We start from the raw sequence: 10,574 nt of genomic DNA on the forward strand, positions 1-10,574 counted from the left end.
AGCAGCACCACCTCCATCCTACTCATCACCAAAGCTCTCAGCCAGCCACCACTCAATGCAACCAGACAAACTCCCTCCCCAGCTTTTGCAGATTAAGGCAAGATACTCTCCTCAGTTCCAGCATCGGAGAGCTGTGGGTGAGCAGATTCCTCTCACTACAAACCCTCTGCTCAAACAAGTCTCTACAAGCCTTGGGAGGGCAGGGCACCAGCAAACTACATGAGCAATGCCAAGTGAGATCGAGAAACACCATATAACAGCCAGCACCAATGCCTGTCTTCACATCCAACAAGCACAGTCAGACCTGACATTAAATAGATTCATGTTGCCAAGGCTGCTGCTGCTCCTCTGGCTGTGAAGTGGCATGAATGAGCAGCAGAGCACAGCTGTCCTCCCCTCGGTGACTGATAGCCCTATTGCACCAGGGAGATTAAATCAGCCATACATCCAGGCCCATCTGCCACCGACACAGCAAGGAACTGAGTGTTCTTAGCCAGGGGCTGAGATTGCTAGGTAAATAAAAGGAGCTTGTTTGCATTTGTCATCAGAAGTTTTGGCAAAAAAATATGGGCTTCCAACTAAACTGATTTTAATATATATTATCTTTGCTCTGTGAGCATTTCTGTTCAGAACAAGAGATGAAAGTCACACCAAACTGAAATATTCCTACAGGATATCACACCAGGCTACACTCTGGTAATAAAAATTTAAGAAATAGGACTTGAAGGGAAACCAAAGGCACAGCCTCCAGCTGACAGAGACGCCCTGTAGCATACAACCCCTTAAACAAATAGATTCAGAGAGACATTAAGTGCCTGTTCTGTGCCCAGGGTTAATCTGTCTGTATTTGGCTGGTATGGCAAAGATTTCAAAGGAAAAGTTGTGAAAAGTGAAGAACCTTTCATTGTCTCAGCACCAGGTCAGTTCCATAAATCATTTGCAAAGAGGCACTCAGGTCCAACCAATCATCTGGCTTTCTAATCTGCATGACAATTAACAAAAAAAAAAAATCCCCAAGGTAATTTAAAAACTGGCTAGAATATCCTGGACTTTTCCAAGATAATGACAGAAAGAAGTACAAAGAGGAAGTTGTTCATCAGAAAAACACCAACAGCTGGACATATCTTGCTTTTGAATATATGTATCAGCTCTATTGGCCTTTCTCAGACTGAAAAAGATAAGCAGAGGCTCCTTCTAAATGTGCTTGTTTCCACTGGCAACCAAGGGAACAAAAGGATAATCAGATTTAATCAATTGATTTCAATGTGCTATTTTCACATAGATTTCCTTTAAATGATTCAAGAGATGAAAAGAGGAAGAGAAAAGTCAAGCAATAAAATGCAATAATTCTCATTAACTGCTATGAATTGACTGTCACACAGTTCAACTTTGGCAAGGTCTGTGAGTTTTTCACATTTTCATCAAATGAGATCTTATTTTCAAGCAGTGCCTCAAAACTTAAATCTAGACTGCAATTCTTCCATTAGATGCTGATTTCAGAGCAGGTCTATTTTAATTTAATTTGACCCATAATTGCAAATGATCAAAATGATTTTTTTTCTGGATGAAATATCACCTACATTTTTCTGTAATAAATCTTTATATATGAATCATCTGTATTTTTTCCACCATTGCCAAAGGGACATAAAAACATTATACCCAAAATTGGAAACACTATGAAGCCAGATGATATTTGCAAAAAACAACTTGTCAGAATAGTTTTCCACATCTCTCTTAATAATTTTATTTTCCCTATATTCATTACTGTCAAGAGGAGAACATTTTGTCCTAGAACAATGTATTTATGGCCTTCCTCTGCCTTTGTTGCCTAGGTCTCCTGGTTCAAAGAACTGTTCAGAGGCTTTCAACCTGTTCACCATGTCATTCCAGTCAAGTGGTACTTTTGTTGGGCTCTGTCCTTTTTCTGGGGAAGCTTCTCCTTGAAACCTAAATACTTCTCTAAAATGCATTTCATAAAGCATTTCTTAGAGCCTACATTTGTAGCACCACTGCGTTTTGTTAAAAGTATGATTGCAAGTGACTTGAGAATGCCCCAGAATCCACATCCAGCTCACTGACCTGATGTTCCCAGTCCTTGATTTGATCTTTTTAATAGCTCTAAATATTTGTGTGTTCTATTCAGAATCTCCAGCTTCCAGCTCAGTGTTTTCCAAGCCTCAACCTTGTGATGAGATTTCTCTAGCTGGCATTTTTGCATTATAGCCTCAAGTGAAAATCAGATGTATGCTCCCAACCCACACTGTTCTTAGAACCCATTAACAGTTCCAGTTTCCCTTTGAAACAGATCTATTGTTTCAAGCGTTATCCAATATTCATAGCCTTTTCTCAGGAGCTGCACAGTTTCTCAGATTTAATGAGGAGGCTGAAAAGTTGGTAAAGAAGTTGAGGAGGGGCTGAGATAACAGAGAAAAGGTCAGGCAGAATAGAGATTGCACTGCATCAAGGACTGACGTGAAAACATCCCTTGTGATTTATTCAGTACACAATGAGCCACTCCAGATTTCTGCACTCTCAGGGCAGACAGCAATCCTCCACAGGACTGAAGGTGAGAGGTGTCATTGGTACACAAGAAAGTCAGGTCGGAAAAACATTAATTATACTGCAAATCTCTGGTAAAAAGTGTCTTTTTAAACAGTCATTGCTGGTAGTACAGAGAGAACAGGAGATCAAAGTCCAGAAGAGATTTTAATTACTGCCTTGTTTACTGTGTTCCATCAGACAGAGCATAACTTCAAAATGTTTACCATTCCTAAAGACCTATGGTTAAACCAGGAGATAAACCACGCCAAAGGACTGCCCTAAAATCAATCACAGCAAACCAATGCAGCATCCTTTTCTGACTGCAGAACTGCCTAGAAGACAGGGAGGAGTGAAAAGTATCACACATGCTAAAGAAACTAGCAAGCTTGATCTCTCTTGATCAAAACATTGTGAGAAAGTCGCAAAACCCTTTTCAGGTACAACCAGAAATACTCACTGACAAACATACTCCTCCTATACAGTAGGATTTGGAGTAGACAGATCTTGCTCCATCCAGTACTTTTGGTGTGGACCTGGGTCACTGATAGGAAAGGATGTACATTAAAATGCACTCAACAACCAACTGGAGATGGCTTCAGACATGTTTGAAGGCAGGGAACACAACAAGATCTTGTCAAACTGGAGAAATGGTCTGAGACAAATAGAGTGTGATATAAAAAATGGCCAATACGAAACATTCTGTTGGAGCAGCAATAACCTGCAGCACAGACACAGAGTGCAGAACTGCACAGATCATGGGGACAGTCATCTCTAACACTTGACAACAGGGGAAAAACACCTGTTCAGAGAACAGACAAGCCCCAGAGTGCTGCCTATCAGCCACTGCTCTGACCCAGCACCTGCACATGAGAACTTGCATTTCCATGCAGGAAGCCAGTATTCTTCCCCAGTATGCACACAACAAATTTTATGCCTCTTTTTCCTGTAACAGCCTTACTGTTTCCAAAGCTAATCTACCTGCAAAGACCACATTTCAGTCAACAATTCAGATCTAAATGAATTGTGTTTCCCTTCGTCCGTCTTCTTTTCATCTGATCCATTTTTGCTTTGTTATCAGTTATTTCAGTGTGCTATTGTTTGCTGTGCATTCAGATGCATTTATTATCAGGGATCAGAGTCAGTAACTCTTTCCAGCCCTTGTCCATCACTTCAGTTCCATGCGCTCTCCAGCACCTCCTCAGCAATTTATCACGTAGTAGAAGAATTTTTCACACCTTTGCTTTCCTTGCCAAAGGAAAAAATATTTCATTTGAGAGGTAGGTGGAGAGGTAGTTGAGCACTAAGATACAAAATTCTGTGTAGATTCCCTAATATATTCCATTCACCAAGGAAAGCAAGTTGGACTGATGTCATGACATAGTTACAGCAAACCTGTTGGCTATATTTGAAAGATCTGAGTACCCAGTCCTGAAGGCAAATCTTCTATTAACACCAATACTGGCTCAGAAGACAAGAATGTTGTTTTATGCTTGCAAAGTACCACTTGTGGAGGAACATTAATTTACGGCTGGAGCTGATCTTCTAAGGCTGGGATGATCCCATGATCCAGCACTTGTCATTGTAAGGGTAAAAGCAAGTTGCAGTCTAAACAAAACAGAAGAAAAAAAAATTGTAATTATCTGAGCTGAGTGGTGTGGATCAAAAACCGTATTTTAAAAGCTTTAAACCTCAGGATTTTTTTTATGTGAAAAAGGTCAACATTTCTTTTCAGGTAGGGAAAAAATAAATGCTGCACTATCCAACTATATCCTACTTTCTTCTCCCACACTTATTAATATTTCACTCAGTGGAATAAGTTCTAATACACATTTAATATGCTTGGTCAACAAGGGCTAACTGTGATTCATTCAACACTTGACTGTAGATTAGATAAAAAGCATTGTTCTGAGAGCACCCTAAAGAACAAAACTGAAAGACAGAAGTAGGTGTCTAAGAGAAACAAAACCACAGCAGTTCTCTTGGATTTCTTTTTCTCCCTTTTCAGTCTCACTGCAACATAAAATAGAAATGGTTTCATTATCTGGCCTTCAGCAGATGAGCACCTTGACTGTGAACAGTAAAGTCAAGATTCTTCATGGAATTCACATTCATACTGTTGCAGTTGTGCATGACTGTAAAAGGAAAACAAAGAGAACTTCCAGGAGACAATTGCCTGTTATGTACTGTATAAGCCTCAAAACATCATTGCCTAAGTCACTAAGCCAAGTTTTAGCAGATCAAAAGGCCAATCTCCTCCAAGTATTTTATGACTTTACGTTTTGGAGCAACTGCAAGCCATAAAGCAGATTTGCTGTTGTTCTCATGTGTTGCCACTCAAGCATTCATATTGCTAAATCCACCAGACAAGAGTTTTTCAAGGACTTGAAGTAATTGCGGCTTTTGCAAGCTTATTAGTCTGATTATCAAACTGAAATCCTGTCTATCTACTAAGTGCTCATTAAGAGAGTGAATGGGGAATTTTCATGGAAATTTTTGCGATGTGCTAATTCTAAATACTGTATTGAATAGGGTACTGTATAGTGGTTTGGAAACAAACTGCATGATCAGAGGAGGTCAGGGATTTTCCATCTCCCTTTTCATCTTCGCCACACTCTATAAAATTTCCACACGACAGCAGCGTGCATATTGAGAGAAGAATATGCCACGGAATGGTTTTAAGTTGTAATAATTTAACTCCAACTGTTTTCGTTATTCTCTGATGTGGATACAAAAACAGTCAGTTCTGAACATAATGAAAGACATTCTTCTGCTTCAAGTCAGTGACTTAAAATGTGTCTTGCAATGGAGTATAGAAACATTTTCTTTTTAAAAGTCAAATATTGTGCAATATGGTACTGAACTTCAGTAATTAGTTACATGCTGCAAAAGCTGAGCTATATAACTTCCGTTTTTCCATAAAAGATAGCAGTTGATTCAGCCAGTCTTTATGGCTCTGCTTCAAATTCACTGAAATGGATCACAGTGTCTCCACTGACTTCAAGTGATCATGATCCTAAATACTCAGTGCTGATGGCACTACTACAAAACAAAACAAGCACTATAGAAGAAGAGAGCATAGCAAGAACAGGAAAATCATATCCTATAAACTGCCCACTAAATTCAAGAGTACACTCCCCCTGTAAGTTGCCCAAATACACACAGAGTGATATTGTCCCTTTGGAAATGGAGAATTTTCCAGTTTCACATTGGAGGTCTTAGGTGCCAGAAGAAAATCGTTTGTTTCTAAGGTTTGCAGATTGCTTCCTAACAGCAGGCCAGAATGAGGTGATTTAAGCTAATCTCCCTTTCTTTGCACATAATCATTTCCTGCCTCACAGAACTGCAGACAGTAACATCTCGGTGCTGGTAAATGTGATCACCTAAGGGCTGTATGATAGAAGGATTAATAAGCTATGCTATAATGACAATAATGGAACCATCCAGATGTCTAAACATAGGCTCCTAGGCACGTTTGAGACACTTTAGAGTATTCAGGACATGCACATGGGGCTAGAAGATAGGATGCAAGACCAAGGGTGACCCACACCCTCTTGGATTTACAGTTGGGTACTAAGAAAGATGCACAAAAGGGCATTGTATCCCTTTATTTAGGCAACAGAATTAAGACCTAGTTGATATAGCCATGTAGAAAAAGCCTTTTGCAGGCTGAAGCCTTTTGCAGGTTCAAGAAGAACATAAAAGGTCTCTGTTATCAACATGATATATCATTAAATGGAAGCTTTAGAGTCAGCACTTCCAGGAATAAACAATATATTCAAGATAAAACTGAAATAACTTGGTCAAAAAACATTGCTTTGGTGCTGTATGAGGATTGAACCTTATCTTCTTTACAATTCCACACTCCCATCAGCGAAAGCAACTGTGATACCTGGAGTAACCCACAAAGGAAGGTGACCTTTGCATTATAACTACATTTAGAGAAGCAGAAACATGAGAATAAAGGAAGCCCAAGAAAATCCCCACCTACATAATGCTAATCATTTAAAAATGTGAAGTTTTTAAAAGAGCATGAGAGAAGTTACTTTTGAGCTGATGAAACCCAAAACAATAGTTCTAATATCTGAAGGTGAATTGTGTCCCTGGAGATTAGTGTGCTGTCAGCTACACCAAAACACACACCAGGAGCTGCCTCTTCTGCTAGATTTCCTTCCACTGCTTTGTCATCATACGTGCAAGGCAAGGCTTTCTCTCATTTCACTTGAGATATCCTGCAAAATACCCTGGTTTGGAAGCAACTGCTATATACTTCAAAGAAAAGCCAAACCCTTATTTTAAAAGAGAAACCTTGTGTAAAAGACATGCTAATTCACTTTTAATTGAAGTGCTGACATTAAATAAGCTACACGCATTGCAGTAACAGTTATCTGATTATCTGAGCAATCGAGTCCAAACCACAGGTTCCCTGAATTGCAATTAATGTGCGCTTCTGGGTGACTCAGGAACCTACGCACAGCTCATGACACACTACCTTTGAGATGAGTGGTAAGGAACGTACGAAAGGCTCCATGTGTATGTGCATGCAGAGATACATATATGCCTGTATATAATAGGGGCATGGTGGTGATGCATTGACAGTTGGACTTGATGAGTTTCCAATCATAACGACTCTATCATTCTACTCTATGATTCTGTGAATGCTAACAGCTAAACAAATCCTGCCTGGGAGATAAACTACATGGGGTTCATGTTTTGTTCCATTTTCTAACTTCTCTTTTCAGTAAGTAAAGTCTCCCCGTCTCCCATTTGCAATAGAGTAAATGCATAGTTGTTAAAAAGCACAGAACATGAGAGGGATTTCCATAGCAAAAAAAATTTTAGAGAAAAGAGAAGTTCCTTTTCCATAGGAACAGCTGAGGAAAAAGAAGCAGCTGACCATGGGAAAAGGAGGACTCCTGGAGTTTGAAGAGAAGCCATATCAATAATGGGTAATCTTTGATGTCTTGGAAGACTGTGAGCTTTTGGCCACAAATCTTCTGCATGGGCATGAGTTTGAGAGTGAAGGATAGGAAGGACAGCCTGCAATTGGTTGTGCCTCCTGGACTGATAACATATTGAGGCACCTTAACAAGTAGTAAACTAACATTTTAAAATTATATACAAGAAATACCTGGGGCCTGGAGAATTGAGTTGTCTCACCAGCACACCCCAAAACAGATACAGAACACTGAGACTGCTACCTATGCCTGCTGCCAGAGGTGTTAGAATCTTGTTTGTGATCAGGCAGCTCAGTCAATCTGAGTGATCAAGGCTGCTAGGAGAATGCCATAAATCTGTAAAATAATCCTCCTTGAGGATTTATCAGCTTCAGGTTCACCTGAACTAAGCATTGCCTGACAGCTCACTACAGACTGTGCAGCCTCAGAATACCAAGACCATAAATAACTCTTACAAAATCAATTTTAATCTACATATTTGAGCCAATGTACTCTCCTCCAAATCGTGAAGGGAAAAGATTAGGCATTGCCTATGCCAGGAGTTGGCCTTGCATTGAAGAAGATAACACAAGTCCAATAAATTATGTCTGGTGCATCACCAGCCTTGTGGAAGTTCAGTGTCAACTCTATTGATATTCACTCAGGAGAGAAACTCATCTCAAAGCCCAGTGACCTGTGATGCAAATAAAACAAGAAAGAAAGTTTGCCCTTTGGTTTATGTACGTATTCATAATTCATGCAGACAGGCATTTCCTTCTGCATATGGGGAATGCATTTCTAAACAGACACATGCAGCAGTTTCTACTTCTTATGCTATTTTATAGTTAGGTTATAATAGCTTTTTGTATGGAAACGTGGATGGATCATAAACAAAAACAGCACAAGCATAACCATTACAAAACAACATTAGAAACCATGCAGGGTGGGTGAAGCACCTTTATACAAAGCAACTCTTTCCAAAATATCATACCAGATTCTAGGGGGTGGTAAGAGGCTTACACAACAAATCACTTGTCTAATATCAGCCTCAAGACTTTGAGTTTACAGTCACTGTGCCACAGATTCCCAAATCCTTCACTTAACATGATTTCATGGGAAGCACATAATATAGCATTATCTACCAATAGGGATTCCATGTTGGGGTCAAAATTATGCATACATATAACTCCCTCCCTCAGGACTGAGTTGCATGAAGGGCAATAGAGCCATGAATAAATTTAGAAGGGCGGGTCATGGGGAAAGAATAAGATGAAAAAGCAAAGTCTACCATCTTCAATATACTCCTTCTCTAATTTCTTCATGCTCTATCTTGCTAACCTCCATGGCCAAAGGAAATAGACTAAAAATAAATACGTACAAATCAATATCTCCATATGACTTCTGCAGCAGCAGAGAGGCTACAATCAGTAGGGGCTGTACCTCACCAAATCTAAGTTATCATTTTTCAATGATTTCATGACCAGAGAGTGTCTGTGCTTCTGAAGATGATGTTTCTTTGCTGAGAGCTGAAGCTCTGGCTCCTCACCATCATTCACAGTTCAGCAGCACTTCTGAGCATGGACTTGGTTGCTCTCTTTTCTTTTTCTTTAGCTGAACACCACTCTTGGTCCTCAGATTTTCTCCTTTTATGGGCCTCACTAATTTTCCCCTCTCTTTAGAGCAACATCCCAGCACTCCAGCTTTCTGAGTAACTCCAGCACACTCATTAAGAGGAAAGCCTTTGAGCTGGGCTTCTCTCATCACTTGTTCTGCAGTTAACTTTACAAGAAATGTTCAGTATCAGTGTAGAACAAATTCAGAATCTGCTGAAAGCCAACACAGATGACCAAATGAAATGGTTGGATTGCTTTTTGATTTGCAACGAATTATTTTGACACAAACAGTTAATCCTTCAGGTCACTCATTACACCTCTTAAAATGCTTTTAAGTCCCAACTGTCCCTTATATTCTGCCATAAACATGTATTTCCTACTGAAAGCTTTTAGTACGGAGGTGTGGGTACAGGCAGAAATGCGAGAGTGATACAAAACAAATCAGAAGACAGCTATCACAGGTACCACTATTCATATTTTCCACACCAAATCAGTAAATACTGCATTTAACACCTACAGGAAGCTGCTAGAAAGGCCCACAGAACCAGCATAGTCAAGTTTTGTGTCTAGGGATTCAAAACAGGAGGATAACACCTGGAGTGTTCAATACTTGGCAGAAGTCAAACCATTGAAATGCTGCTTGTCAGGAGGCAGAGCCAAATCACCTCAAGCAAAGCAATTGCTGGAGGAGAAATGATGCTCCAGAGATAAAATACCCCAGATAAGAAGAAAACCTACACACGTAGGCAGAGAAATCCAGTCAAGCCTTGCATATCGGGGCTGTATTAATAAGGCTTACTTTAAAGAGATGAAAGGATATTGATTTTTCTGACAGAACAATTCTACAGAGAGGAGAAGGAGGATTTTCATAAGTTAGGCAAGTAATAGAAAAAAGAAAGCAATAGAAGTCCGGGATACAATTCTATGCCTCAGTTCCTCCCTGTTTTAAAGCATTTGGGGATTTACATTACAGTTCAAGATCTCCTGTTCTTTATGCAGTTTTTACATAGGCCATTCTCGTGCAGCCAATTTCTTTCATTCCTGGCTGAAGCTAAGAAGGATCTTTTTGCTACAAGCATGTTTCTCTGGGGATCTTTCTTGCTCAAATATCTTTGTACCTAATGCTCCCATTTCTAGTCATTTAACCTGTGAACTCACAGCCCAATTTATGGTGCTGAAAGCTTTGAGCTGTGAGCTAATAACAGTTCAGCTCAGAAATACACTAATCTTCTTCACTAAATAATGAGAAAGTGTTTTCCTAAGCAATATTTATGTAGGATTTGTAGTTTATACTTCTACACTTCATATTCTATTCTAGGATTTGAGAAATGGGGCTCTGTTCTGGAAAGCATTATTTCTGAGTTGTTTAAATCAACTGTCATCACAGTAACACACTTGGAGCTCGCAGGCACAGATAGAGACACCAAAGCAATCATGACAAAAGAGATTATTGTGGCTCCCTTCTATTTCTGAATGAAGACAAATA

General features: G+C 39.6%; 1 protein-coding gene across 2 annotated transcripts in view; it reads right to left on the reverse strand.

Moving 5' to 3' along the window:
- PRLHR (prolactin releasing hormone receptor) overlaps positions 1 to 10,574 on the reverse strand; it is a 66,444-nt gene that overhangs the window by 35,568 nt on the left and 20,302 nt on the right. The window contains exon 2 of one of the 2 annotated variants that reach the window (XM_046942969.1): positions 899 to 4,146. The exons of the other annotated variant lie outside the window; for it this stretch is intronic. The gene's annotated coding sequence lies outside the window, so the exon portion shown is untranslated. The remainder of the gene's footprint in view (positions 1 to 898; positions 4,147 to 10,574) is intronic. 2 annotated transcript variants of the gene reach the window in all.

The sequence above is a fragment of the Gallus gallus genome, chromosome 6 (genome assembly GCF_016699485.2).
Source record: "Gallus gallus isolate bGalGal1 chromosome 6, bGalGal1.mat.broiler.GRCg7b, whole genome shotgun sequence".
Classification (NCBI taxonomy): Eukaryota; Metazoa; Chordata; class Aves; order Galliformes; family Phasianidae; genus Gallus; species Gallus gallus.